The sequence below is a fragment of the Microtus oregoni genome, unplaced genomic scaffold (assembly GCF_018167655.1).
Source record: "Microtus oregoni isolate MIOR12 unplaced genomic scaffold, Mior012 000004F_ref0000308, whole genome shotgun sequence".
NCBI classification, from domain to species: Eukaryota; Metazoa; Chordata; class Mammalia; order Rodentia; family Cricetidae; genus Microtus; species Microtus oregoni.
In genome coordinates, this window is record NW_024543063.1 from 63,423,081 (window position 1) to 63,449,681 (window position 26,601).

Here is a 26,601-nt window from a genome sequence, read left to right on the forward strand (position 1 = left end):
TGGGAAATGGGTGGACTGAGGCCCAGGAGACAAGGACAGACACACCCACCAGATGGGTCCCAAGTCCCTATTCTTCTGAGCAAGAGACCAGGAGAAAGGCCCACAGAGAGAGCTGTGCTCTCTCACAGTACCTGCCAGGGAAATTCACGCTGGCCTAGCCGCTGCAGAGCCCGGTGGCCCTCCGGTGGCCCACCTGTGCTCCAGAACCCTGTGCGTCCCCATACTCAGCCAGTGAGAAGCACTGATGTAAGTCATCCGAGCCTGAGACCGACATGGGCAGCTGGGCCGGGACCCTGGGAGACAGGGGCTTCAGATAGAGCTCAGGGCTCTAGGAGCACCATTGGCACCCATTCCCTCCTTCAGGGGATGTCATGTTCCCCAGATCCCAGCCTGCCATTATGCAAAAGTGGTATGAGCGCCTTCCAGGAGTCAGGCCTCTGTCCCAGGGCCATGGCCACTCTGTTAGCAACAGCTGGGTGCTGATGCCCAGGGAGGAAGCAAAGAAGGTGGCCCTGGGGGTCCTGAAGGCACTGCTGAGAAATGGGGTACAATGGCAGAGATTTCTAAGAGGCCTCAACTGCCTCTTTGAAGGGAATTCTTTCTAGTGGCAGCCATGGGTGGGGATGAGGGAAGGGGATAGACACAGAGGCATAAGGAAGACGTTTAGTGACCACAGGAGCCTGCAACGGAAAAGCGTTGACCAGAGTCAAAAGCTGGAGGCAGTTGCCACATGGATGGACAAACACACTGGATTCCTTTTTGGTGGACCCCAGTACTCCTTAAAGAGATCCTCGCAAAGGAACAGTAGCCAAGTGAGTACAGGCATGCAGTACGGAGGCCGTGCTGGTGGGTAGCAGGATTGCACAGCAAACAGCAGGAGAGAGTCAAGCCAGTGCTGGGAGCAAGTCAGTGGGCTGGTGAAGACGGACAAAGGGACAGAGATAGTGCTGAACTGAGAGAACAGGCCTACATGCATGCATGCATGCATATATACATATGCGTATGTGTTGATATATGTATGAGCATATATATATATATATATGCAATTGACTTTTATTTTACACGCATTGGTGTTTTCCCTGCATATATGTCTATATGAGGGTGTTAGATCCTGGAGTTACAGACAGTTGTGAGTTGCCCTGTGGGTGCTGGGAATTGAATCCAGGTCCTCTGGAAAACAGTCAGGGTTCTTAACTGCTGAGCCATCGCTCCAGCCCCAAGAGAATGAGCTTTGTGGGAAGCCTGGGAGGCCGACAGAACTCACAACCTGCCTCTGCAGAGGAGACCCCAGCCTTACACTACTAGAGATCTCAACATCGTGGACTTCCTACTGGATCCAGGCTAGCCACCCCTGACCCTGTGATGAACACAGGTTTAAGTCAGTTCTACCGAATCAGTACCTAGACCACACTACTCACAGCCTGCAAGGACAACAGGTGGCAGCAGGAAGGCCCTGTTCTAAGTGTCCCTAGAGAAGGCCAGCTAGGGAAAGAGAGCTCAGGGTCAGGCTGCCTCCCATTCCACCCACCACCTAATCCGTCTAGCAAAGGAATCGAGGAACAACAGACCTTCAGCCAGGGTGGGTCGGAACCAAGACTGGCAAAAGCCAGCCGTGATGCAACGCTGAAACACCGCACAGCTGCAGGTCAGGCCGGATGCCTGTGGCTAGCTGGAGGTGCGGTGCCACCCTGCATCAGAGGACAGGAGGCCAATGAATAAGAGAAGAGACCACGAAGTGTCCCTTCCCCAAGCGGCAGAGGAAGCGGATGCTCGGCCAGCCGCCATCACAGCATGCATCTGACTCTCATATTTACCTGCCTGGCATCGTCAACCCCATCTCACCAATGAGAAAACAGAGGGACAGAGAGAAAAAGTGACTAACACAAAGGACACCGGCTGCCCTAGAGTTGCCCGCTGACCCTGTCCACCCTCGCTGCCTACCACCCAAGGCGGGAGGACGGCCGTGACATGCTAATGACCAGCATTTCTGGAGCACTGGAGACCAACAGCAAGCCATTTCACGGCAGAAACAGGCTCCACTCCATGCGGGTCCCCTACAGTAGGGGGAATGGGTGGCCTGATGACCCCTTCCTCTGGCCACTGATCAGGTGGGGCTGACTTGCGAGTCAAACTCAGTTCCCGCTCTGGTTCTGCACAGGCCTGTCTAGTTCAGTGAGAGCTTCCCCTTGAGGCCTGAAAAGCTTGAGCAGGGGTTGCCATGACCGGGGCCTGCTCAGTGACTCCTCTGCCTCCTCCAGGAAAACCAAGATCATTCCCCAGCTGGGCTAAGCACCAACTAAGATAACCCAGCAGGGGCAGGTGGCTTATCTCTTAGTAGGAAGGACCCCACAGTTTGTCTTCCAGGAATCAGAGGCCACACCAAGGGAGAGCCCACCTTGCCACTCAGGCGGACCCAAGCAATGGTGGGGTGGCAAGGATCCGCTGTCCTGATACAGCTCTCTCTCTACATAGCCAAGAGGGATCAGGTCAGTGAAGGACTCAGGTGATCAGGCTTACGGGGAAGTTCCATGTCACCCAGCCGTCCCACGGTGGGTCCAAAGACAGCAGTCACACCGCACAGGGACCTCTGAGGAAACTGATTCTCCAGCTGGCAGGGAGGCCACCACCATTAGCACCCCCCACTAGTCCACAGCAGAGCCCCTGCTCTCGGCTTGGACCCGAGTTGGCATCCTGACACCCATTCTCACCCCCAAGCACGGTAGCCCACTACCCTTGCAGTGCACAGGCGAGAACTGGAGGGGGAGGACTTGACCCAGGACAGCACAGCCCCCAGCCTCTGACCATACCCCATCAAAGAAATAGTAACAAGCTGGGTAGTAGTGGTGCACGCCTTTAATCCCAGCACTCAGGAGGCAGAGGCAGATGGATCCCTGTGAGATCAATCGATCGAGGCCAGCCTGGTCTACAAGAGCTAGTTCCAGGACAGGCTCCAAAGCTACAGAGAAACCTTGTCTTGAGGAAAAAAAAAAAAAGAGAGAGATAGTAACAAATTGTAAGAATGCTCACAAGTCCTTCAGACAGGATCAAGCTGGACCTCTGTCCTCCTTCCTAGGAGATACTTTTGCCTGCGTCCCCCCCTTACTGTGTCCACCTCCACTCCCTAGAGCTCCAGGACCAAGTCCTAGCATGGAGGCCTTTACAGAGCCACTTCCAACCCTGGAAACCGGTCACTAGGACACAAGCATTTCTTCTAGCTCCCACCGTGGGGGACTTTCCTGCAGCCCCTCCCCACACAGACACCTGGAACAGGGAGCCCCAGAATGCAAGGTATACTCTAGAGAAACGAAGAGACCTCAAGCCTGAACTTCCTGCAGTGCGCCTTGCTTCAGACTTCCTCTGAAGCCCAACCCTCGTCGCTGCGGTCTCTCAGCACTCCAAGACAATAACACATTCCATGCCAGACTCAGTATCTTTCTACATTTTTTTTTGGTTTGTTTTTTCTTGTCTCTGTTTTTTTGTTTTGTTTTTAACAAAACTCACTCGAACATTAAATACTTAAATTTTAATGTGTCCATTAACCCACAGGCTGAGACCTCCTGAGCTACAACAAACGAAGGATCCATGCCCTGGGGCCCCTGCGTCTAGACCGACCCTCACATTTAGAGCTGAGAGCTGGCGACGACACGTAGTGACACAGAGTCTTCTAGGCAGGGCCAGCCCATACTGTGGCCTCCAGTCCAAGCCTTTGAATCTTTCTTGGCTCCACATCCAGACACCATGCCACCCAGAGGCTGGCCAGGGAGATTGACTCCTGTGTCTGCCCCTGAACGGGGAAGAGGCACCTGTTCCATCCTGTGCCAGGTGCTTGGGACCCCCTTCAAGCGCCCCATCTTGATCCTGGGGCCTTGAAAGAGAGGGAAGGAGGGGAAGGGGTCGTTCTCATTTCCTGAGGCATCTTGGCTTTCTGTCTCTTTGGTGTGTATTGCTTTTAGAGTATTTGTTTAAAACTGTTCCCTCTTATTTTTGGTGCTGTGGATGGAACCCAGTGCCTCGGGCTAAGCACGTACTCTGCCCCTGAGCGACACCCCAAGCCCCACATTCAGAATGACTTTTGGTTGCTTTGTTTAGTAAGTTTCCTTGATAATGTTTATTTTCTGTGAGAAAAATGAAATGTAGGTGTAAATGTAAAATCACAATCTCGAAAGAAACACGGGCATTTAAGAGCATGCAGTTCCCCAAACTTCAGGTAAGAGGGCCAAGTGAGCAGCATCACTGCCCAAGATTCTGGCAGCACCGTTTTGCCAGACCGGGAGAAGCCAGGGCCAAACCGTCTGGGTTTCCCAGTGAGGAGCTGCCCTCCCAACTGCCTGCCTAGGAAACGGAGGGGCCCCCTTCTCCCCACCAGCCAGCCCTGCCCACCAGCAGTCAGGCCTGGGCTCACCTCCTTCCCACAGGCCTGGGACCCAAGGCCTGTCCTGCTGTCGCCTCAGGCCTGGGCAAAAAAACAGATGCCGTCCCATGCCCGAATCACACTTTACCTGGCTCTCCTGGGGCCCTGAAGCCGCCCAGCCAAGCTTGGTGCCTGTAGGAAGGTGGCTGGGCCCTCGGTACCCTTGCTCTGAAGGCGTCCAGTCTCACACATGGGAAGGCTCCCTCCACCGGCTACCTAATGAGAGTGAGTCACATCTGGGGCCCACCACTTCCTGCTCGGCAGTGGTAACGGCAGAGGGCTAGCTAAGGCTGGGCCCTCAGCTCCGCTCGCTCGGCTCCTGCTGTGGTGGGGGTGTGAGAAAGGCCCCCTCTCCCAGCCTGTGAGCCTGCCACAGGAGTGGGGGAGCTGCCAGGCCAGGCTCTCAGCTCCAATGACTTCATGGAAATTTGAAGCTTGAAGCTGGAACAAATTTTTAAAAAAAAAAAAAAAATTATGAAACAAGAAGTGAAAATCTCCATTAGAAGCCCCAAGACGATGGCTCCAAACAGAGAGCAGACGCATCCTCACTGAGCAATTCAAGCTGACAGCCTGGCACGAGCCTCCAGCTCAGCCACTCCCAGACAGGCCCCTTCCCTCCCAGTGATGTGGTGGCCTGGGGTACCCATTTGAGTGGTCACAGATCTTTCTGCACTCCATATTTGTCCCCTGTCGGGGCTAGGGCAGAAGTAAGGTTCAGGCTTAGCCTTAGAATTCTGGTTCCAAACCAGCAGAGACCCTGCCTGAAGACCCTCGACGGCCATGATTATCATGAGCCCAGGACTCTGGCTTCCCTTCCATCGCCAGGCCTCATGTTCCCCTGCAGTCACAGAGAGCTCAGTAGAAACACAGCACACTGCAAAGGGCCAGGAGGCAATGGGCAGGAGCCTCCTAACACAGAGAGAGCACCCACCTAGTCTGCAGACAGCGCCTGCGTGGAACCTAGAGTACTGGGGTTCTTTCTATCTTTTTCTCTAGCCGCACCCCCCCAACTCTATGTGAGCTTCTAAGAGCAAGACATGTCTCCCCCTCCCAGAGTGTGGGACATTCCTGGTGTAGTCCCCAGTCTCTATCCTTTCCCGCTGAAGGCTATCTTCCCACAGGTTACATCCCTGCTGAGAGCTACATCCTTTTGTGCCCAGCATCCAGAACATACTAGCCAAGTATCAGGACATGGACGGGATTTCAGAACCCCCTGTGCTGGGGAGGAGGGGGGGGGGTACAAGGTGGCCTACAGGTCTGCTCTCTGAGTCACACAGGATTCTGGATTGTCAGAGAAGCTACAGGAGGGCAGAGGGAACCTCACAGAGAAGCCAGACATTGATTCACCTTTCACTGAACAACTGTCTCCCAGGCATGGGTGTGCCAAAGCAAAGAAGAAGCCGGTGTCGCCAAGGAGGAGAAAAGACAAAGACCTCTGCAACACACACAACTGGAAATGAGTCCTGAAGACTGTACAAGGATCACCCACAGAGCCAGCAAGATGGCTCAGCGGGGCAAGGAGCCTGCCGACAAGCCTGGCAGCCTGAGTTCAACCATGGAGATGCACGTGGTAGGAAGAGAGAATCAACGCCCACAGGTTGTCTTCTGACCTCCACACGTGTACGGTGGAATATGCATGTGAACACACACACACTAAATAAAAATGCAATAAAACATTAAAAAAAATAGGTTACCCACAAATCAGTAACAAAAAGACAAATGGGGGCTGGAGAGATGGCTCAGAAGGTAAGTGCACTGGCTGCTCTTCCAGAGGTCCCGAGTTCAATTCCCAGCAACCACATGGTGGCTCACAACCATCTGTAATGAGACCTGGTGCCTTCCTTGCCAGCAGTACCTTGTATGCTTAATAAATAAATAAAAAATAAATAAATAAAATTGTTTAAAAAAAAAAAAGACAAGGGGCTGGAGAGATGGCTCAGTGGTTAAGAGCACTGCCTGCTCTTCCAGAGGTCCTGAGTTCAATTCCCGGCGACCACATGGTGGCTCACAACCATCTGTAGTGAGGTCTGGTGACCTCTTCTGGCCTGCAGACATACACACAGACAGAATATTGTATACATAATAAATAAAATAAATAAATAAATATTTAAAAAAAAAAAGACAAATGGCCAGGAGTAGTGGCACATGCTTTTAATCCCAGCACTTGAGAGGCAGGGGCAGGTTGAGCTTCATAAGTTCAAAGCCAGCCTAGTCTACAGAGTGAGTTCTAGGCCAGTCAGAACTACACAGTGATACCCTGTCACAAAATATTATAATAATAATAATATAATAATAATAATAAAGACATTGGTCCAATTAAAAGACAGGCACCAGCCAAGTATGATGGGACACACTTTTAGTCCTAGCTACTCAGAGAACTGAGGCAGGAGGATTGCTTCAGCTCAGGAGTTTCAAGTCAGCCTGAGCAACCCCGTAAGACCCTGTCACAAGCAAACAATAATAATAAATAAAATAGACAAAAGATTAAGCAGGTGTTTCAACAAAGATGCTACTTAAACAATCAATAAGTGCCTAAAAGAATACTTAGTAGCATGAAGTAGGAGAAAATTAAAGTGTTACAGATTCTGCAGTACCACAAGGTCAGTTAAACTTAAAGGAAAATATCAAGTGTTGACAAGAACGTGGGGCCAGGCCAGTTCTCGATCCTACTGACAGGAAACACTGGAGAGCTGCAGGGTGTGCACCGACTCTTCTCCCGTGACTCCAAACTCAGGGGTTTGCACAAGAAATGTGCGGCTTTAACCGTGATTGGCAAACTGGAAACAGCCTGCCTGCCACAGCAGTGACGCAAGCCTTCGCGGACCTGTACAACACAAGCTACTCCACAGTAAGAAGGCGGGCCGCTGATAGAGGTAACCACAGACGGACCTAGTGAGAACCTTAGGGCTCCCTGGGCAATGCCTCTAGGGTGCCTGTTGATTAGAGGACCCAAGGGACCTTTTGGGAGCTACCTCTCCCTCCGCTGTTAGCTACCCTGGCATGCAGAAGTAACTCTTCCCCCCGCCCCTTCAAACCAGAGTCCTTGACTGAATTACACATCTTTTTCCTGTAGTCACTGATTAATCCCTGGGCGCCCATTTATTCAAGAGGCTTGGTGCTGGGCACTATAAGACTCACAGGCCTGGCTTACACAGGACAAGACTCAAGTGAAGCCCAACAAAAAGCGGATGCTGCCAGCATGAGACGTGGCCCAGACTGGTGCTTGTGAGCAGCAGGGAGAGTGTGTTGGGGTTGGATCCACCCATTGGGCAAGGAAGGCCCATGGACCTGGGAGTTCTCAGGCTAATGGAGGAGGAGCCCTCTGCCCCGATGCTAACTCTGAAAGGTTTCCCCAGAAGCACTGGGGAAAGCACACAGAAACCTGGTTGTTGGAGAGGATCCTAGCTGTGGGAGGGAGGAGAGTCACAGGGCTGGACCACCCAGAGATGGCAGGAGATGAGTGATAACAAACCCAGAAATGCCTCACACTCTCCCCTGGCCTCCTGCCTATCTCTTCTTGGAGAGCACGACAACCCCAGCACACTTGACTCCCTCACCCCACACCTCACCCTCCCCTGAGGTCCTCTCAGCACTGAAGGCGGTGGCTCCTGTGGTCACATCTGACACTTGGCTGAGTTCTGGGCAACATGACGACCTCACAGGCACAGTTCACTAAGTCCCCCATCGTCCAGCCCCTCTGCCCTCCTCAGAGGAGGATGTCGGTTTAGAGGGTTCAGCACTTGCCAGTATACACAGTTTCAAGAAGCAAGACTGGAAATCAGGGTTCCCTCGGCCTGACTCCACGGCTGTACCTCAACTGCTTCCTGGGAGTAAGGCAGGAACTTCTTAGGACAGATAGGTCCTGAGGACCTCCAAGTCCTGACCCACAGGGCTCCCTAGCCTTCTGCGAGGATGCTCCATCTTCCCCCAGTTCCCTTTACTTCCTGCAGCTCCCCCAGAATCTGATATCCTCGAGCTTGAAAGCAGAAGACAGGCAGACTGGTACCTGCAGGTTCCACCACCAGGCCTTTCTTTCGGGGCTCCACCGAGCCTCCTCTCCAGAGTCAGAGACACAAAACTGATTTAGATGCTCAGCCAGGAGGAGAGGGCATGGTGAAGGCCATCACTCTAGAAGCCGGGCACACAGACCCAAAAGGTTCCACTATGAGACCTGGGGTCCCAAACTCTGGAAAATAACCTCACCCATGCCAGGAAGTATTTGGTCTCTACAGAAAGGGGTCCCAAGGTGAAGCTGAAGCCACATGCTGGGTAGGCAGGGACAAACAAGGCACAATTGTCAGTCAGCCAACCAACCAATAAGACTGAATGCTAAGCAAACAGCGTGACCCAGTTTGACAAGCCAGATGTGGAGCCCCGCCCCCATGGAGAAACCCCACAGCACCCCACTGCCTTCCAAACCCTGGGCAGTTTCTGCAGGGGCAGGAAAGAAGTGAGGAGAGAAACCGCCCTCACTCTGTCCATGAGCCTCGCAACCATGGTCTTCCTCCCCTGCCTTGGGGGCTCAGGACCCTCACTGGGCTGACCACAGTCTGAGCAATTGGCTGGACACTCTCACCAGTCCAGTTCCCTGACCTGGGGCGATGAAGCTCTACAGACGGAGGAGCTTCCGTGTGTGACCTCACCCAAGCCACAGCATTCCAGCGAGCTGCTGTAAGTCAAGGCAATACTGCATTACTGGCTGAGCATCTCTGAGGGATCTTTAACAGTCAGTTAAAGAGACAGGCAGGGATGCTGGCTGGGGTTATCCTGGCAGTGCCAATCCCTAGAGCCTGGCTCTACTTCCTGCCTACTCTCCTCACAGACTTTACATGGCGGACCTGTGCCTCAGGATCAAGTCCCCTTTCTCGGCCCATCAGACCCCAACACTCGGCTCAATTCCTTTTCCCACCCTGTCTTCCTCATGTTCCCACCCAACTGTCTCATTCTTCCAGCCTCTGCTCAGACCTTTTCATTTCCTGGTCATGTCAAAATACTGTGAATCCAGTCAAATCAGGTCTAGCAAGCCTCCCTCTGGGCCCCAGGCCCATGCCACACGTGTTCCGCCACAGAGAAGAGGCAGTGCTAACCTGTGCAGCTCCCCTGTCTGTGCTGAGGGTAAGCAGCCCCAGGTGTACTTGTGACCAACGAGAGCCAAGGAAGGGGCAAGCATTGGACTTTTAGGTGGACCATAGTGACCTGTACAGGAGCAGGTCTCTATTTTCATAAGGCTGTTGGCTCATGAGCCTCCAGGGACCCTGCATCCTAGGATTCATATTACTGACATAGCCCCAACTCCTTGTGTGACCAATGGGAAACAAACCAAAACAAACAAACGAACAAAAACCATGGGACTGGAGAGATGGCTCAGCCATTAAGAGAATACCAACTGCTCTTCCAGAGGACGGGGTTCAATTCCCAGCACCCGCACATCAGTTCACAAGTGTAACTCCAAGATCTGACACCTTCACACAGACACACATGCAGACAAAACACCAATGCACATAAAATGAAAATAAGTAAATTATAACCAAAAAAAAGAGAAAAAGAATTCATGAAATCATGCGACCTCTGAAGTCATGAAAGACGCCAAGGCTTCTCTCCTGGATTAGCCCCTCTAGGGGAAGCCCTTTTAGGGCCAGATCCCCAATCCTCTCTCAGGCTTGCAGCTCCACAAGCACTCTGGCTACAACCTCAGCTGACCACAAGTCAGAGCCACCAGGACATGATCTGACCACGGATACCGAGGGAAAGCTGGAGTGATCAATCATTTCATGGCAACAGACAAAGGAGCAAGCACTGTGCCTGAGAAGATTCTCAAAATGAAAGAACTGGAGAGTTAGGACAGTCTTCTGGCCGCCGGAGCCCCTGGGTCCAGCCGTGCATGGCTTGTACCATAGCTTCCCCAGCTTTGATTCCAAGCCTTCTTTTCTTCCTTTCCCTTGGGCTGGAGCAGAGTGTCCAACGCACCTCCCCAATCCTGTCTTCGCCACCCTGTCGTGTGGTAGCCCTGTCTATTTAGGAGGGTCCAAAGCATCTCTCGACTCTTGCCTCAGAGCCCGTGAGAAGGTTTTCCTGCAGCAACAGGGATTTCGGGACCTCTTGGTGTTCCTGCCAGATTGATTTATAGCACGTTCCTCCCTAGGCAATGCAGCACAGACGCATGGAACCCACTCTGCCACCAGCAGCAAAGCACTGTGGGGGTTCGCCTCCTCGAGAGGCAGAGCAGGCTGCCCTCAGTACTCCCCTAGGCACCCGCCAGCCCTTCCACACTCTAGCCAGTCAGAGGTGCCTTGCCAGCCCTTTGGTCCTGTCACTTAGCCTCCCTGCAGATGGCTTGCTGTCTGGGGAGCATTCTAATGCTTAGATTCCACTCTTCCCAGCCTGGGCTCAGGGACACACAGGGATCTCTTCCTGTCCTGGCTGGGCACATAGACAATGTCCTGGTCACACCTTCATTTCATAGGACAGCAGGATTTCCAGAAGACAGGGACCTCCTAGGGTCATACAAGCCACAACAAACTAAGGAAGAGCTAGGGTCTCGTGGCGTCACTGGCGGTCCTGAGGGTGAACTGCTGGCCGGTATCAAAGCTATTCCGAATGCCCATCTCACCAAGCAACACACCTCCCCAAATCCAGCCCCCACCAGCCCTGCCAGTGCAGAAATGCCAACCTCCTGCTTGGCCTAGTCTCAGGTAAGAACGGAGACCTGCACCTGTGAGTGCTACAGCCAGCCCAGAGGCAGGAGCAGGTTCTGTGGTCACCAGATGTTAGCCAGGCCTACGAGCCGGGTTTTTGCAGGAGAGAGGGCAGCCCAGGTCACAGTATGTTGAGTAACAGCAGAGAATCCTAAAAGAACAGATGTGAAAGCGATGGCCCTGCCAGCCAAATGCCTGATTTCCTTTGAAAGAGTTGGCAGCAGGGGCTGCACCAAGTGCCTGTCCTTTCCTGTATCCAGCCTAGAATGACCTTGGGAGGGCAGGGAGGAAGACCACATCCCTTCCAGCAGAGCCTGGGAAACAGCTCAAGCAAGGAACATAGCGTTGTGTGCACCAGGCCCTGGCTTTACACCCAGCATCACAGAGGAAAACAAAAATCAGGAAGAAGATACTGCAGGCTTTAAAAGTTACCATCGCATGACAGCATGTAGCCTTTTTGGTCTGTCTGTTTTTTAAGAAAGGGTCTCTAGCCCAGGTTGAACACTCTACCATGCCAGTATGACCTGCGGGCCTCCCCGCCACACCGTTTATGCTGGGCTGTAGACAGAACCCAGGGCCTCCCGGATACCAGGCAAGCATTCTACCAGCTGAGCTGCAGGCCAGCCCCTAGCACATTCTGAGGACTTCTGATTTACTTGTCCAGTTTCAGCTGATGAGAGAAGGCTGGGGCTTGGTAGCAGAGCACCTGCCTCCGTGTTGGAGAGGAAGAACGGAAATAAGGAGACGGGGAAGAGGAGAGAGAGAAAATAGCAGGAGGAAAAGCCGCCATGGGTAAACCATGAAGAAAAGAGGAAAAATAAAGAGAGATGCTCTGAACAGGGGGTGGGGGGATGGTTCCCCAGACCCTGCCACACTCAGCAGCTGGAACCTGGTTAAAAGTAAAGGTTTGTCCTCACCGGAAGCCTGGAAAAGTGCCTGTCAGCGCTCCACTAGGAGAGCCCAGCAGATATCTTCCAGAGGCGGGTGCTGCTGACTTCTCCACACTGTATGGAGCAGTCCAGCTGAATTAGATAAGCCTGTGGGTACAATCAACCGACGAGATTCAGGGGGCCAGGAACACAGTGGGGGACCAGTAGCATGGAAAAAGCTGCAAGTGAGAGATGGGCAAGAGATGGGTTCCACCCACACATAGGCAACAAATGGGAGCTACAGCAGGACCCTCACGAGACTCGTTTGGATCAGGAGTTTTGTTTTGCTTTTGTTTTTTGGACGAGGTCTCATTATGTAGCTCTGGCAGTACTGAAATTTGCTATGTAGATCAGGCTGGCCTCAAACTCATAGAGATCCACCTGCCTCTGCATCATGAATGCTGGGATTAAAGGCGTGCGCCGCCACCACTAGCTGGATCTCTGTGTGTATGTGTATGTATGTGCATATATATATATATGCACATACATACATATATATGTATGTATGTGCATATATATGCACATACATATATATATATATATATATATATATATATATATATATATATATAAAGTTTTTCGAGACAGGGTTTCTCTGTAGCTTTGGAGCCTGTCCTGGAACTAGCTCTGTAGACCAGGCTGGCAGGCTGGCCTCAAACTCACAGAGATCCACCTGCCTCTGCCTCCCAAGGGCAGGGATTAAAGGTCTGCACCACCACTACCCGGCATGGATCTGTCTTTTTTAAATACTGAAAAATAGCTATTTTGTTATTCGAGACAAGCTGCTCCTCCGAACCCTGCCTTGGCCTCCTGAGTGCTGGGCACGCACACCACGATCAGCTCCATATTTGTCCTCTCTCCTGGCAGAGCATTTGAAAATCCCCACAAGTTGGACATAGGCGTCACGAACAATAGTCACCATGCTGGGCCACTGCGCTCTTGAATAAAGTGCTCCATCTAATCACTAGCTCGCCCCTTTCGGCCTGCCTCTTGCCCCCGCCCCTGCTTCTGAGTCTGATGACCTTATATCTCACTATCTCACACGGAAATGCAAGAAAGCAGGATTTGTGCTCTTTTTTTTTTTTTCTGCCTCTCATCAGTATTGTCGTAGCAGAATGGCCTCCTTTCAGAGGCTCCATCATACTTCACTGTGCAACTCGACACAGTTTCTCTACCATGCCTCTGCTGTTGGGACCCGAGGACGCCTGTCTGCTTTGCTGTGGAGGAGGAGTTGCTACTGCCAGGGGAGTGCTGACAAGGTCTCTCTAGCAAATCCATCTCTGAGTTTGAGCTATAAACCTAGCGCTGGGTCCTATGTTAGCCCTGTTCCTAGTTACTTGAGAAGCCTCCTCTCTTCCCGGTTTCGGTAACGGCTGCGGTGACTCCATTCCCACCAGCGCTGTGCCAGGGCTCCTCAGCTCCACACGCCGCCAACAGTCATCTCTCATCGACTTCCTAATAGCCGTTCTGACAGGTGTTACGTAGCCTCTCCTTGTGGTTTTGCATGTGTTTCCCTGATGACTCACAGCATGTTATTGTATGTCCGCTGCTCACTTGTAGGCCTCGTGTCCACGCACGCCGTTTGCCCATTTTGAATAAGGGCTCTTTAGATCCCTGCTGTGACTTTCCTAGCTCACATGTTTGGGATATTAACCCCTTATCAGATGCTCACCTTGCAAATATGTCCCCTACTCACACACCCTCTCTTTCCTGGGATGCCTCCTTCCCCGTGAAGAAACTTCAGTCTGATGTAATCCCATAACCTGAGATTTTAGAACAAAAGTATCACAGGGATCTCTCTCTCTCTTTTTCTCTCTCAGGAGTTTTATAGTCTCAGATTGTATGCCTTTGGTCCTCTTGGACTGGTGTGAGTGTGAGTGTGTGTGTGTGTGTGTGTGTGTAAAATGTGTGAGACAGGAGCCTAATCTCTTGTAGGTGGATATCTACTTTTACTATCCTTTTCCCTTTGTGTATTTTTGGCATCTGGTTGGAAATCAGTCATAAATGCACAAGACAGGGCTCTCCCTATCCTGTTCCATTTTTATGCCAATGCCATACTATTTTAATTTCATAAGCTTTGTAGCATAGTTTGAAACCAAGATGTGTAGAATCTTCAGTCTGAGTCTTTTTGCTTGAGATGGCTTTGACTATTTGGGGGTCACTTGTGGTTTTACATGAATTTTACAGGTTTTTTTTTCTATTTCTGTGAAAATTGTCATTGGAATTTTTATAGAGATTACACTCAAATCCGTAGATCACCCGGGGAATTTGAATATTTCAACAATATTAATCCTTGCAAGCCATGAATATGGGCTACATCGCCGTTTATTTTTGTTCCGTTTCTTTCACCAGTACTTGATAAATATCAGTCTGCAGAGAAAGTCTGCAATCTTTCATCTCCATTGGTTAAATGCATTGCTAAAGCCTCTTCTGGGCTCTAATGCCCAGAAGAGATGGGAATTATTTCTTCTCTGGCTAGTTCCCTGCGAGTGTGTGGAAACACGGCTAGCTGCCCAGTACACGGATCCTGCCCGTGGAGTTTATTGCATTCCTTTATCAGTTCTAACAGATTTTAGGGCCACGTGTGTGTTCCAGGCTCATTATCTGTTTCTGAAACTTGTACGGATGAAGTGATGTGTTGTCTGGAGGGGGAAGTGTTTGGGCAGAGATGACCCGCGGCTAGCCAGGATGTGTAGGCTGGGGATGAGTCTATGGTGTAACCACACCTTTCTGCACACGGTCGTTTTTCCACAATGAAATGCCAAAGTGTGTCCCCATCAGAGCCCTGACACCTGTTGTCACATCACCTTCTACAGGTGAGGAATGTGTGATGGCTCACTAGGGCCTCAGCCAGTGGGCCTCATTCCCAGCAGGAGGGAAGACAGACCAACATAGCCTCCCCAGCCTCTTGCTGGAAGTCCAGCAGGCTGCAAGGCCTCTGCCTTCCCGCCACTTGTCAGTCAGAGCACACTAGCCACCTTCCCCGTGTACCTGCACCTCACCCATGGGACTCAGACTCCAGGTTCCAGAGCGCACAGCATCCCATGCCTGTCCAGGCAGAGCCCTCTCTAAAGAGCTCCTCCCTGTCTCATCCCCGACCACAAGGGAGCTTACACGGTAGCAGAAAGCCCACAGAGCCTGCCATGTCCACACCCCAGACACAGCTTAACACAAATCCATGTTTGTCTGTGGCCACCACTATGTCAGGAAATGGACTCGTGTTAGCTTAGCTTAAAAAGGTTTTCCCACTGCATGCAAGGATTTGGCTGCTGGTTGTTTGTGCAGAGACGTAACTACAAAACTACTGAAAAGGGGGGCCAGAGAGATGGTTCAGCGTTTAAGGGTGCACGCTGCTCTTGAAGAGGACCTGTTTGGGTCTCAGCATACATGTCAACAGCTCACAAGCCCTGCAACTCCAGCTCCACGGGTCAGCTGCCTCATGCCTCTACAGACACCTGCACTCTCGCGCACAATGGTTCCCCTTCCCTGCCCACCACATATACATAAACATAATTAAAACTAATTTTTTAAAAATTAAATATTGAGCCGGGCGGTGGTGGCGCACGCCTTTAATCCCAGCACTCAGGAGGCAGAGGCAGGCGGATCTCTGTGAGTTCGAGACCAGCCTGGTCTACAGAGCTAGTTCCAGGACAGGCTCCAAAGCCACAGAGAAACCCTGTCTCGAAAAACCAAAAAAAAAAAAAAAAAAATTAAATATTGAAAAATACTGAGAACACTCTTAATGTCCAGCCACGGAGGTCAGGGAAAACCAGTCAACACCCCTGGTTAAATGTTGCTGTCTGAAAACCCTTAGTCTCCAGCCCCCAACTCCACAAAGAGCAGGGTCACATGACAGTCTTCTTCGAGATCGTCAAGAAAGCTGTTACTCTCTTCCTCTTCTGTACTGGACACTGAGCCCAGGCCTTGTCACGAGGCAAGCACTCTGTCACTAAATGACGTTCCTAGCCCTGTTTTTGATTGTTTTGTTTGATTTGTGTATATACTAGTTCACGTTGGGCGGGGATGCATATGTGCCAGCTGAGTTTAAATTAATGTTATCTCATGCACACACATGTGTCCACCTATGTGGGGCTGAAGGTTGGCATTGAGATGTCTTCCACAATCACCTTTACTACCTTAGTTTTTTTGGAGACAGGGTCTCTCGCTGAACACGGAGCCCACCAATTTGGCTGGACTGAATGGCCAGAATACCCAGAGATCCTTTGGTTTCCACCATCTCCCGAGCGCTGGCACTGCAAGTGTGTGCCACTGACCCGGCTTTGTATGTGGTTCGGGAGATCAAGTCACAGCCTCATGTTTTCACAGCAAGCACCTGACGTGTGACAACCTTTTAGCTCTAGGCTAGCTTCTGATTTTAACTCAAGACAGGGTCTCACCAAGTTATTCAGATTGTCCTGGAACCCACTCTGTAGTTCAGGCTGCCCTTGAACTTGTGGTCCTCCTGCCTCAATTTTTTGAGCAGCCAGGACAGGTGTGTGTGTGTCCGCACGTGAGTGCGTGTGCACACACATGCGTGCATACGCGCACACATGTACAAATGCCACAGCTAACAAGAAATGGCCTGAAAGGACATACCCCTGTATCCAACATTATATTTGAAAGAGTAAAGACCCAATCAAAGTGTGGTGGTGCACACCTGTAATCCCAGTACTTGGGGAAACTGAGACAGGAGGATCAAGAGTTCAAGGCTAACCTGAGATACGTATCAAGATCCTGTCTCAAAAAAAAAAAAAAAAAACCCACCCCCAAAGGGAGGAGAGTGAAAGGTGGCTGTTGGGTTTTCTTCCCATATTATCACTGTGGTCTCTGATTTTCATTTCAATATCAAATTGGGATGTTTCTAGAATTTAGTAATGAAAGTCGGCCTAAGGACCACGATACAAGCCTTCCAGGCAGCAGATGCTCGGCCGCCCACTCAGCACACTGTGGCCTGGTTGAAGACCCCCGAGGTCATATCACCCATGAAACCTCAGTTCTATCTATCACACCCCACACCCACCAAATTACTCCCCCCTCCTGCCATCTTCAGAGCCTGGACCCTCCTTTAGGAGGTAGAAACTGTACCACCCACCCATTGAGTCACATACACTACGCTCATGGCCACTGCCCCTCCCATAAGCTCCTTTTCTGCCTAACGACCCTGTTTCTAGGCTGTTAGGACCGGCTGTGTCCAGAACCATTCTGTCCCCGTTTGCAGAGTTGTCCTTGATGGAGGCACCAGATGTGTGTCCCCATTTTACAGAGACTTTTACAGAAGTTCAGACAAGAGATGGCCACTTCCTTTGTATAGCAAAGGTAGGGAGAAAATCACAACGTGGACCCTCTGCGAGCCCCACCCTCACCCCGGTGAGGGACCAGGGACCAGCAACAGTTCAGGGCTGGGGCCAGGGCAGAAGAACTGGGAATACAATGTGACATAAAGGCAAGAGCCTCCCCCTGCCCTGCATCCCCAGCACCCATCCCACTCACACTCCCAGCAGATGAAGGAAGACAGCTCCCGAAGTACCCCCAGGACAGCGAGCCCAGAGTCCCGAGGGGCCATCAGACACTGGCCAGTGAAACAGGTCAGCCAGGAGGGGATGCTGGCAAGCAAAAGCCTGGTTGTGAAGAAGTGCCGCTCAGCTCCATGCCCCAACACGGCCAGTGACACCGACCTTCTGAGCTGGCCAAGGAAACTAGAGATTGGCGGTTTTGTGTAAAGCTGTATAGCATTCATACAAAGAAAACTCTAAACTCCTCCTGTGGATGTCCTGGAGTCTGCTGTGTGGACTTGAGCTCACCATGTGACCTCTCTTGAATAGCTGTGATCTGCACCACGGAGAGTTAAGACCTGTCCCTCGGTTATTTTGGCAATGAGACAAGACACACTTAGCCGGGACTAGTGATAACAAAACAACACTAATAGCTAGTGTTTCCTGAGTTCAAGTGGAGGCTATTTCACTCGGACCACAGGCACGTAGGACAGGCCTCACTGCAATGCTTACTGCAAAGCTTTTGCTGCAATGCTGAGGCACATCTGTAACCCCAGCATTCAGCAGGTGAAGCAGAAGATCATGAGTTCAACAACCACCCTTGGGGTTTTAAAATTAAGGGAAAAAATCTTCAGAAAAGTCTTAAAACAGGGAATCCTATTTTCTTTCTCCGGATTTGTGTAGTTACCCTGTTTTGCTCGGTTTTCTTTATTGTCTATCTGCATAGATCTCTTTAATAGTTGTGTGTGTGTGTGTGTGTGTGTGTGTGTGTGTGTGTGTGTTTGCAGTGCTGGGATGGAACCCAGGGCCTGGCGCAGGCTAGACAAGAGCCCCATTACCCTGCTTTTATCATAAAACACCCATATCAGGGGCTGGAGAGATGGCTCAGTGGTTGGGAGCATTGCCTGCTCTTCCAAAGGTCCTGGGTTCAATTCCCGGCAGCCACATGGTGGCTCACAACCATCTGTAATGAGGTCTGGTGCCCTCTTCTGGCCTGCAGACACACACAGAGACAGAATATTAAATAAATAAATATTAAAAAAAAAACACCCATATCATGCCAGGCGGTGGTGGCACACTCTTTTAATCCCAGCACTCAGGAGGCAGAGGCAGGTGCATCTCTGTGAGTTCAAGAACAGTCTGGTCTACAGAGCTACAGAGTAAATTCCCCGGACAGGCTCCAAAGCTACACAGAGAAACCGTGTCTCGAAAAACAAACAAACAAATGAATAAATAAATAAATAAATGAAGATAAAACACCCACACTCCACTTGCAGCAACACTGCTCCCGTAACCTCTCCCATGCCGCAGCTCACTCTCGGGTCTCCTGTGGATCTTTCAGCCTGGAGCTGGTCCTTGGCCTTTAATCCTTATTGTCTTCACTTTAGAGATGAGAAACTGAGGCCCAGAGAGGCTGAAGCGCCTGCCCAGGGTCACCCTACAGGGAAAGGTGAGTGGGGGGAGAGGGGTTTAAGCTCAAGAGGGGTCCCCTCCAAGCTGTGCACTGTCTCCAGACCTCAGAATGCCAGCAGCAGCCTCACCATCAGCAGGTGGGGGCTGGGCTCCTTCTGGAGCAAGTGGAGGCTGAGTGTAGACACCTCGTTCAGCTGGTGATTACCAAGCACCTGTCTGGGCATACCACCTGGGGTCCTGCTCAGCCCCCACAGGTGGCTATGGCCCTGGCGGAGTGCCACCCCCTCATTCTGTGACCCCAGTTAGCCACTAGAAGATAAACAGTGTTCTGGGGCAGAGAATACTCCCCACCTGTATGCAAACCGGGGACAAAAGGGACTGGGGAGGGATGGGGCCAGCTGGGTGGTGGCGAAGCTGCCTTTAATCCTAGCACTTGAACTCTGAGTTCAAGGCCAGTCTGGTCTACAGAGTGCGCCCCAGGAGAGAAACCCTGTCGTGAAAAACTGAGCAGGGTGGGGGTGGAGGGTCTCTCTGCTTAGCCCTGGCTGTCCTGGAACTCCTAGGTAGACCTAGCTAGCTCAGAACACACAGAAATCCACCGCCTCTGCCACTCAAGTGTGTCACCACACCTGGTCCACCCAGCTTTTTTTCTTTCTGTGAGTTCTGGGGATTAAACTCAGGCCACCAGGCTTGAGCGTGTTACCGCCTGGGTTAGCTCCCCAGCCCCAGCCTGTTCTCTTCTCAGCACAGCAGTCTAGGTCACTGTGTTCAAAAGGCCAAAGAGACAGAGCCTAAAGCCCCAAGGGCCCCAGGCCACTTCCCTGACCGGCAGACTAACCAGGCTGACTGTAGCCACAGCTTGACCCATTTCCAAAGCAGATGATAGTTGCCCACCGGGAGAGGAGAAGTCCTAGAGCCAAGGCTGGGAGGGGGACACGGGCGTGGGTGATACTGCATCGGACGTTCAGCCCGCAGTATCCGTGATGGAGAGTGAGACTAGCCACTCTGCAGTCTGAGTTCTCGGTAGCATGAACAAGACACCCTGCTGTCCTAGCATCCGTTGGCCTTTTGAGGGCAGGGCCACTTGAGACTAACAACTCACCCATCTGCCTGCCCAGACACTGGTTGGCACTGAAAGGTCCCCCTCTGGGTTTGGTCAGGGACCAACATAGGCCACCAACACCCTATGTCCAGCTACTGAAGAGAACTCCACAGGAGCAACAGGAAGAAGGGAGGGGGGTAGCATTCTGCAAGCAGTGTGGCCTTTCTTTCCACAGGTGATCTTAGGCCCACTGGAGATTCTGCCTTTGGGCATAGGAGTTCGGTTCACAGGCGTGACACATCAGAACTACGTCAGAATGGGACGAGAAGGTCAGAGGATTGAGCCTTGCTCCTAGTTCCTGGCCTAACTTATCTTGAAAGACCGCTGCTTTCCCAGATGTCAGTGAGGCTGCCTAATTCACGGTTAACTGGTTACAAGGCCAAAGAGCATCCACCCACAAAACCCCAACGACATGAAACACCAAGATGACCTAGTGCCTGGGGAGCCTGAATTCAGCACCACAGGAAATGACAGATAATGACCCCCAACTCATCTAGGGGAATCTGCATAGGCCCAGCAGCCACTCCCAAGTGGGCCTGTCTCCTTACAGATATGAGGACTGACCGTTCTTGTCAACCAAACCTCAAGTCACCAGAGCCCAAGCTGCGCTGCCCCGTGAGGCCCCTACCACTTGTCAAAGCAGCCCTGCTCCAACAGTTCCCTCTGAGGGCCTGGAGCTGGCTGGGCAGCCAGTTTCCTGGGCCACACAGCAGGCCAGGCAGTCCTACCGGTTGAATGCTCCGTCCAGCATCAGGACTTAAGCTCCTACTGTCCTCTCAGCTTAGGCTCTGTGCTGGGCCTCTTTACCCTGAGAGGAAGGCATCCAAGCAGCTAACCAGGTCCTCAGCACCCTGCCGCTTCCTTCCTGTGGAAGGCATGTGGGGGGTCTGTGGAGGTCCCCCGCTCGGCTACCCCCGACCCCCGAGCAGCCCCTTAGCGGGGGTCCAGCAGGATGGTGGCTCTCAATGAGCTGTGTCCCCTAGTCACTCTAAGCAGACCACCTAGACCCCTGGCTAGCCCCCAGGGACACATCAGACCCTCCCCGTCACCAAGCGCCCACAGCTATCCAAGCGAGGGAGGGATGTGCGGGTACCGGCGCCCGGGTGATCCAGAGCCTCGTGCCTTCCCCGTCTCCCCCAGACCGAGAAGGAAGCTTCTGAGGGGAAGCGCGGGGCGGAGGCGGCCTGCCTGGATCCCGCGCCCCGGCCGGAGAAGGGCTGGCCGAACCACCCGTGGTCACCTTTGCGTCTGTCCCGCGGGAACCGAGGCGAGGACCCCTACAGCCACGCCCGTCGCCCGAATCCCCTGACGTCCCAGCCCGCGTTCGCGCTCACCTGCCGCCACCGCCGCCGAGGGCCCGGCACACTGGAGTTCCCGCCCGTGGGTGTGAGAGCCCGGGCGCCCCCAGCTGGCCGTCCTGACCATGCGGGGCGCGGGCCGGGGAAATGTCCCCACCCGGTCCTCAAGTAGCCACCTCCGGCTCCCTTACCAGCAGCGCTAGGCCATCTCCTGTGTCCCTGAGTCTGCAGGAGGGAGCCACGCCCGCAGCCTTAGGTCACCAGACAGATCCCATCTCCGGGGTTCCCAAAGTACCTCTCCCACGTAGTTCCCGGCTCCCGGTCCATTCCCACCTCCGAGGAGATTATTAGACAATGTTGTCTGCGCCTCCGCCTCCCTCCACAGCTCGCCTGCCCTCCGGCCACGCCCCTGTTTCTGGAAGGCTCCAGGCTGCAACTAATGCTCTCCTGCCTTGAGTGGATGTCCCAATCTTTTGTCACCCAGATCTTGACTTCTTAGGACCGTCTGAGAGGAGAGCTACCCACCCATCTGGCTTACAGGCACAACCCTATTCACCTGGAGAGAAAAGACAGCCTAAGAAAATTTGTATGTGTAGCCTGGTGGTGGCCCCTATAACCTGGAGTGGAACACCAGAGTTGGAAAAACAAAATAACAACAACAACAAAACACACACACACAAAAACAAACAAACACAAAACAAAGAAAAACTGCCCTGGCCAGCCAGTGACGGCACACATCTTTTCTTTTGTTTGTTTGTTTGTTTGTTTTGTTTTTCGAGACAGGGTTTCTCTGTGGCTTTGGAGCCTGTCCTGGTACTAGCTCTTGTAGACCAGGCTGGTCTCGAACTCACAGAGATCCGCCTGCCTCTGCCTCCCGAGTGCTGGGATTAAAGGCGTGCGCCACCACCGCCCGGCTGATGGCACACATCTTTAATCCCAGCACTCAAGAGGCAGAGGCAGGCAGAGCTCTGAATTCGAGGCCAGACTGCTCTACAGAGTGAGTTCCAGAACAGCCAGGGCTACATAGAGACACCCTGTCTCAAAAAGTTCCCTCCCCCTCAAAAAAAAAAAAAAAAAACCTACCCTGTTTCTGAGGCTGGGCAAGCAAAATGGTGCTGCCCTGAGTCACCATGAAGCCACCCAGCAGGGCGTTCAGCTGGGACCTCCCCAGGCCTTCTGTGCCTCATCCTTGTGTGTATGAACGGCCGGCTTTCCACATTGCTGGGCCAACTCAAAACCTTGATGGGATCTGTTCAGTGATGTCCTGAGCATCTGATGGGCACACAGGAGACCCTGGGACAAGCAGAGGGGAGGAATCTGTCTGGTCTAGTGGGATCCTGGGACCAGGTACCCTACGAACAGGAGAGAGAAGAGGTGCCAGGGGATCATGACTGCTTCCCACAGAAGCCCCGGGTCCCACCCCAGAGATCATCTGTCACCTGGAAGGTAGTAACCGATTTCCACTCGAGGGGAGCAGTCAAGGCTTACATCCCTGTCTTCAGCAAGACTGCCCAGCCTTCCTGACATTGGCCAGACATTACTCCTGGCAGGCCACAGTGATGGCCAAGGTGACCCTTGCTGTCTAGACTGAAGCCTGTTGGCTTTCCCTCACTAAGAGCCCTGGCCTTAGTTCCCAAGAGACGAGCCTTCTGACAGATGGCAGCCCTCATCAGAACCCCAGCATCCTCACTCCATCAACAGAAACCAAGACACAGACAGCTTGCCTAATTGGTCCCAGAACTCCAAAATGGGGGGGGGGGTGACTTGGTGCAGAGATGGCATATCCTCCAGCCTTTCCAAAAGAAAACAAATGAACTAACAAACAAGACTGCATGGAGCCCTCGGTTCTTTTGGTGTGGGAATGATTCTATGACTTTGGTCTTTGGCATTTGTATGTCATCTGCACACAGGCCTGTGACCAATCTGCCAGCAGACAGGAAAACAGAACCGGAGAAAGGGAACGCAATAGGATGCTTGTCTCTGCATATGCTGCCAGCCCACAGGATGCCTTTACAGTCCTCATCTCTGCTGTGGACAGCCCTATGTTAGCCTGATGGGAGACTAACGCCCCGGTTGATAGTTATGGTCAAGCTGTGGCCAACACTAGATCTCCCAAAGGTCCAGCGGAAGCGCTCACTGGGTGGGGTGGGCCTGAGATTCTCAGCACAGTGTGGCTGGGGTACTTGACTTTCTAACTTGTTTTGTTTGTCAAGACAGGGTTTCTCTGTGTAACAGCCCTAGCTGTCCTGGAACTCGCTCTGTAGACCAGGCTGGCCTTGAACTCACAGAGATCTGCCTGCCTCTGCCTCCCGAGTGCTGGGATTAAAGGTGTGCGCCACCACTGCCTGGTCCTAACCTTTTTTTTCAAAATTTTATTATAGGTAAGTGTGCATGTCTGTACACCACATGAGCTCAGGGCTTGAAGAGGCCAGACAAGGGTGTCAAGACACCCTGGAGCTGGAGTTACAGACAGTCATGAGCTGACGTGTGGATGCTGGGACCTGAACTCTGGTCCTCTGAAAGAGTAACAAATATTCTTAACTACTGAGCCATCTCTCCAGTCCCTATGTGTGGATGTTTTGCCTCTATTCCTTGTAGCCCCTGCACTAATGAACAGTATGCGAGCCTAGAACTCGGCTGGAGATTTAAACACGTACACGGACAGAAAGGGACTCCAGACCGAGCTGCATCACTGCCTTCCTCTCACTCCACCGCCACCTTCTCCATATGCCACATGCAGACAGGCAGCCCAGCAGGGTCTGGGGGCTCCAGCACTTGTTGCCGTGGTTGCCAATGTTCCTGGCACTACCGCGGCATCCCCCTCGGCCCCACAACCTCTAGTAAACAATTTTGGGAATTTGAACGTTATTCTCTCTCCAGACTACTTCCTGCTGTTTATTGGGTGAAGTTTCTTTGGGGGTTTTTCAAGATGACCTTCAGGGGGTCTTGGTGCATCAAATCACATTAATCTAGAAGAAATCCACAGGTTCTCATCCTCTGTAGAAACAAAAGCAGAACCTCTTTTCCAAAGCAACAAGTCCTTAGACCTGTATTTTAAAGTCAAGATACCTTTCTTAGAAGTTCCCAGAATCAAATGTCTCTCTCGTTTTTTTGTTATTTTTTTTTTATTATGTGTACAGCATTCCTTCCATGTGTGCCCGCAAGCCAGAAGGGGGCACCAGGTCTCATTATACATGGCTGTGAGCCACCATGTGGTTGCTGGGAATTGAACTCAGAACCTCTGGAAGAGCACTCAGTGCTCTTAACCACTGAGCCATCTCTCCAGCCCAAATGTCTCTCTAGTTAAAAAAAAAAAAAGAAAAGAAAACACAATATACATGATCCAGATTCTCTGTGCACATTCCATCCTTTCGTGGCTCATTATTTTTTTACTCCTTTTAATCTGACTGTCTGTACTCTGTCTCTTTAAAGACTTACTCCTTTTCTTCCATTCTTCCTTTTAATCTGTCTATACTCTGTCCCTTTAAAAACTGACTTTTTCTTCCATTCTTTTTGAGGCCCTCAATTCGCCCTCCCACCTCCTCTTTATTACTTCCCTGCTGGCCAGCCTTCAGGAGGGCATCCCTCAGAGAACACCTAGTCACTGACCTCAGCGGTGCCTCCTGCTGTGATGCCTGCACCACCTGGAACCACTATCAGGCAAGAGTCTGGGGATGAAAACACACATAGACACCTACCCATCTTCAATCCACCCTCACCATTCCCGAGGGCAATCTCTCAGTATCTCCCTAGTTCCTGATCTCACTGGGAGCCTCCACTTGTAACCTCCATGATATTGTGTGTTCTACTGTCCTGTAGCGCCTGTACTATGTGTACTATGGCCTGTAGTGTATTGCCTGCACTATGGGACTGTTCATGAGTCTCGGGCAAGGACCTTGAGATTTAAGCACATACACACAGAGACACAGGGACATGGGTCATTCTTGATACAAGAATGCCAACTTTATTGTGTTCAGGGGCAGCTTATATAGTGCTCTGGGCATGCCCCAGCTCTGGCCTTGCCCCAGCTCTCAGGATCGTTCAGCTGCAGCCACCAGAAACCACTCCCCTGTCTCATGCTCAGAGCTGCAAACACAGAAAACCAAGTTGTTTTACTCAGATCACCTGCAAGCAAGTTGTTTACATGAAATTCAGGGTCTGGGAGTCCACAGTCCCCAACATTTGTTTACATGCCTGCAGAGGCCAAAGGAAGGTATCAGATCCCCTGGAGCTGGAGTTACAATTGTGGGTTGCCAAGTAGGTTCTAGAAACGGAACTCAGGTCCTCTGCAAGAGCAGCAAGTGCTTTTGAGTACCAAGCCATCACTCAAGACCCTCCACCTAATTTTTGGAGAAATCGTCTCTCAGCCAGGTGGAGGTAGCAACTCCTTTAATCTCAGCACCCAGGAGGCAGAGGCAGACAGATCTCTGAGTTCAAGTCCAGCCTGGTCTACAGAGTGAATTCTATGACAGGCAGGGCTACATAGAAAAAAACATGTCTCAGAAAAAGAAAAGAAGGGGCTGGAGAGATGGCTCAATGGTTAAGAGCACTGGCTGCTCTTCCAGAGGTCCCGAGTTCAATTCCCAGCAACCACATGGTGGCTCACAGCCATCTGTACTGAGATCTGGCGCCCTCTTCTGTGTGCCAGCATAAATGCAGGCAGAATGTTGTATACATAACTAAATAAACAAATCTTAAAAACTCCATAAAAAAAAGAAAAGAAAAAGAAAGAAAGAAAGAGAATGAAGGAAGAAAGAAAGAAAAGAGAAGAGAAAGGAAAGGGTCTCTCCCTGAACCTGGAGTTGTTTGACTACATTAGCTGGCCAGTGAGCAGCAAGGACTCATGAGTATCCTTCACCTTCACCTCCAGTGCTGGAGTTACAGGGTGTACGGACCCAGTACACAGACCCAGCTATACTACAGCCTGGCTGTGTGTGGTCTGGGGAAGTGCTATTAGGAGTTGGAAGGCTAGCTGAGTCGGGGAACTCCATCTATGTTGTAGTAATAGGAGCAGCGGGGCTGCGTCCCCAGCACCTCGGCCGCCTGCTAGCTTATGCCCGAAATAACACACAAACTGTATTCATTTAATCACTGCTTGGCCCATTTCTATCTAGCCTCTTCTAGGCTAACTCTTGCACCTGGACTAGCCCATTTCTAATAATCTGCTGTAGCCCACGAGGTGGCTTACCAGGGAGATTCTAGCCTATGTCCATCCTGGGTCAGAGCTTCATTGCGTGTGCCTCAGAGAACAGAGCTATCCC

General features: G+C 51.8%; 1 protein-coding gene across 1 annotated transcript in view; it reads right to left on the reverse strand.

Annotated features, from left to right (window-relative positions):
• Adcy7 (adenylate cyclase 7) overlaps positions 1-21,413 on the reverse strand; it is a 55,919-nt gene extending 34,506 nt beyond the window's left edge. Inside the window, exon 1 of the mRNA XM_041649707.1 lies at positions 21,377-21,413. The gene's annotated coding sequence lies outside the window, so the exon portion shown is untranslated. The remainder of the gene's footprint in view (positions 1-21,376) is intronic.
• Between the last annotated feature and the right edge of the window lie 5,188 nt (positions 21,414-26,601).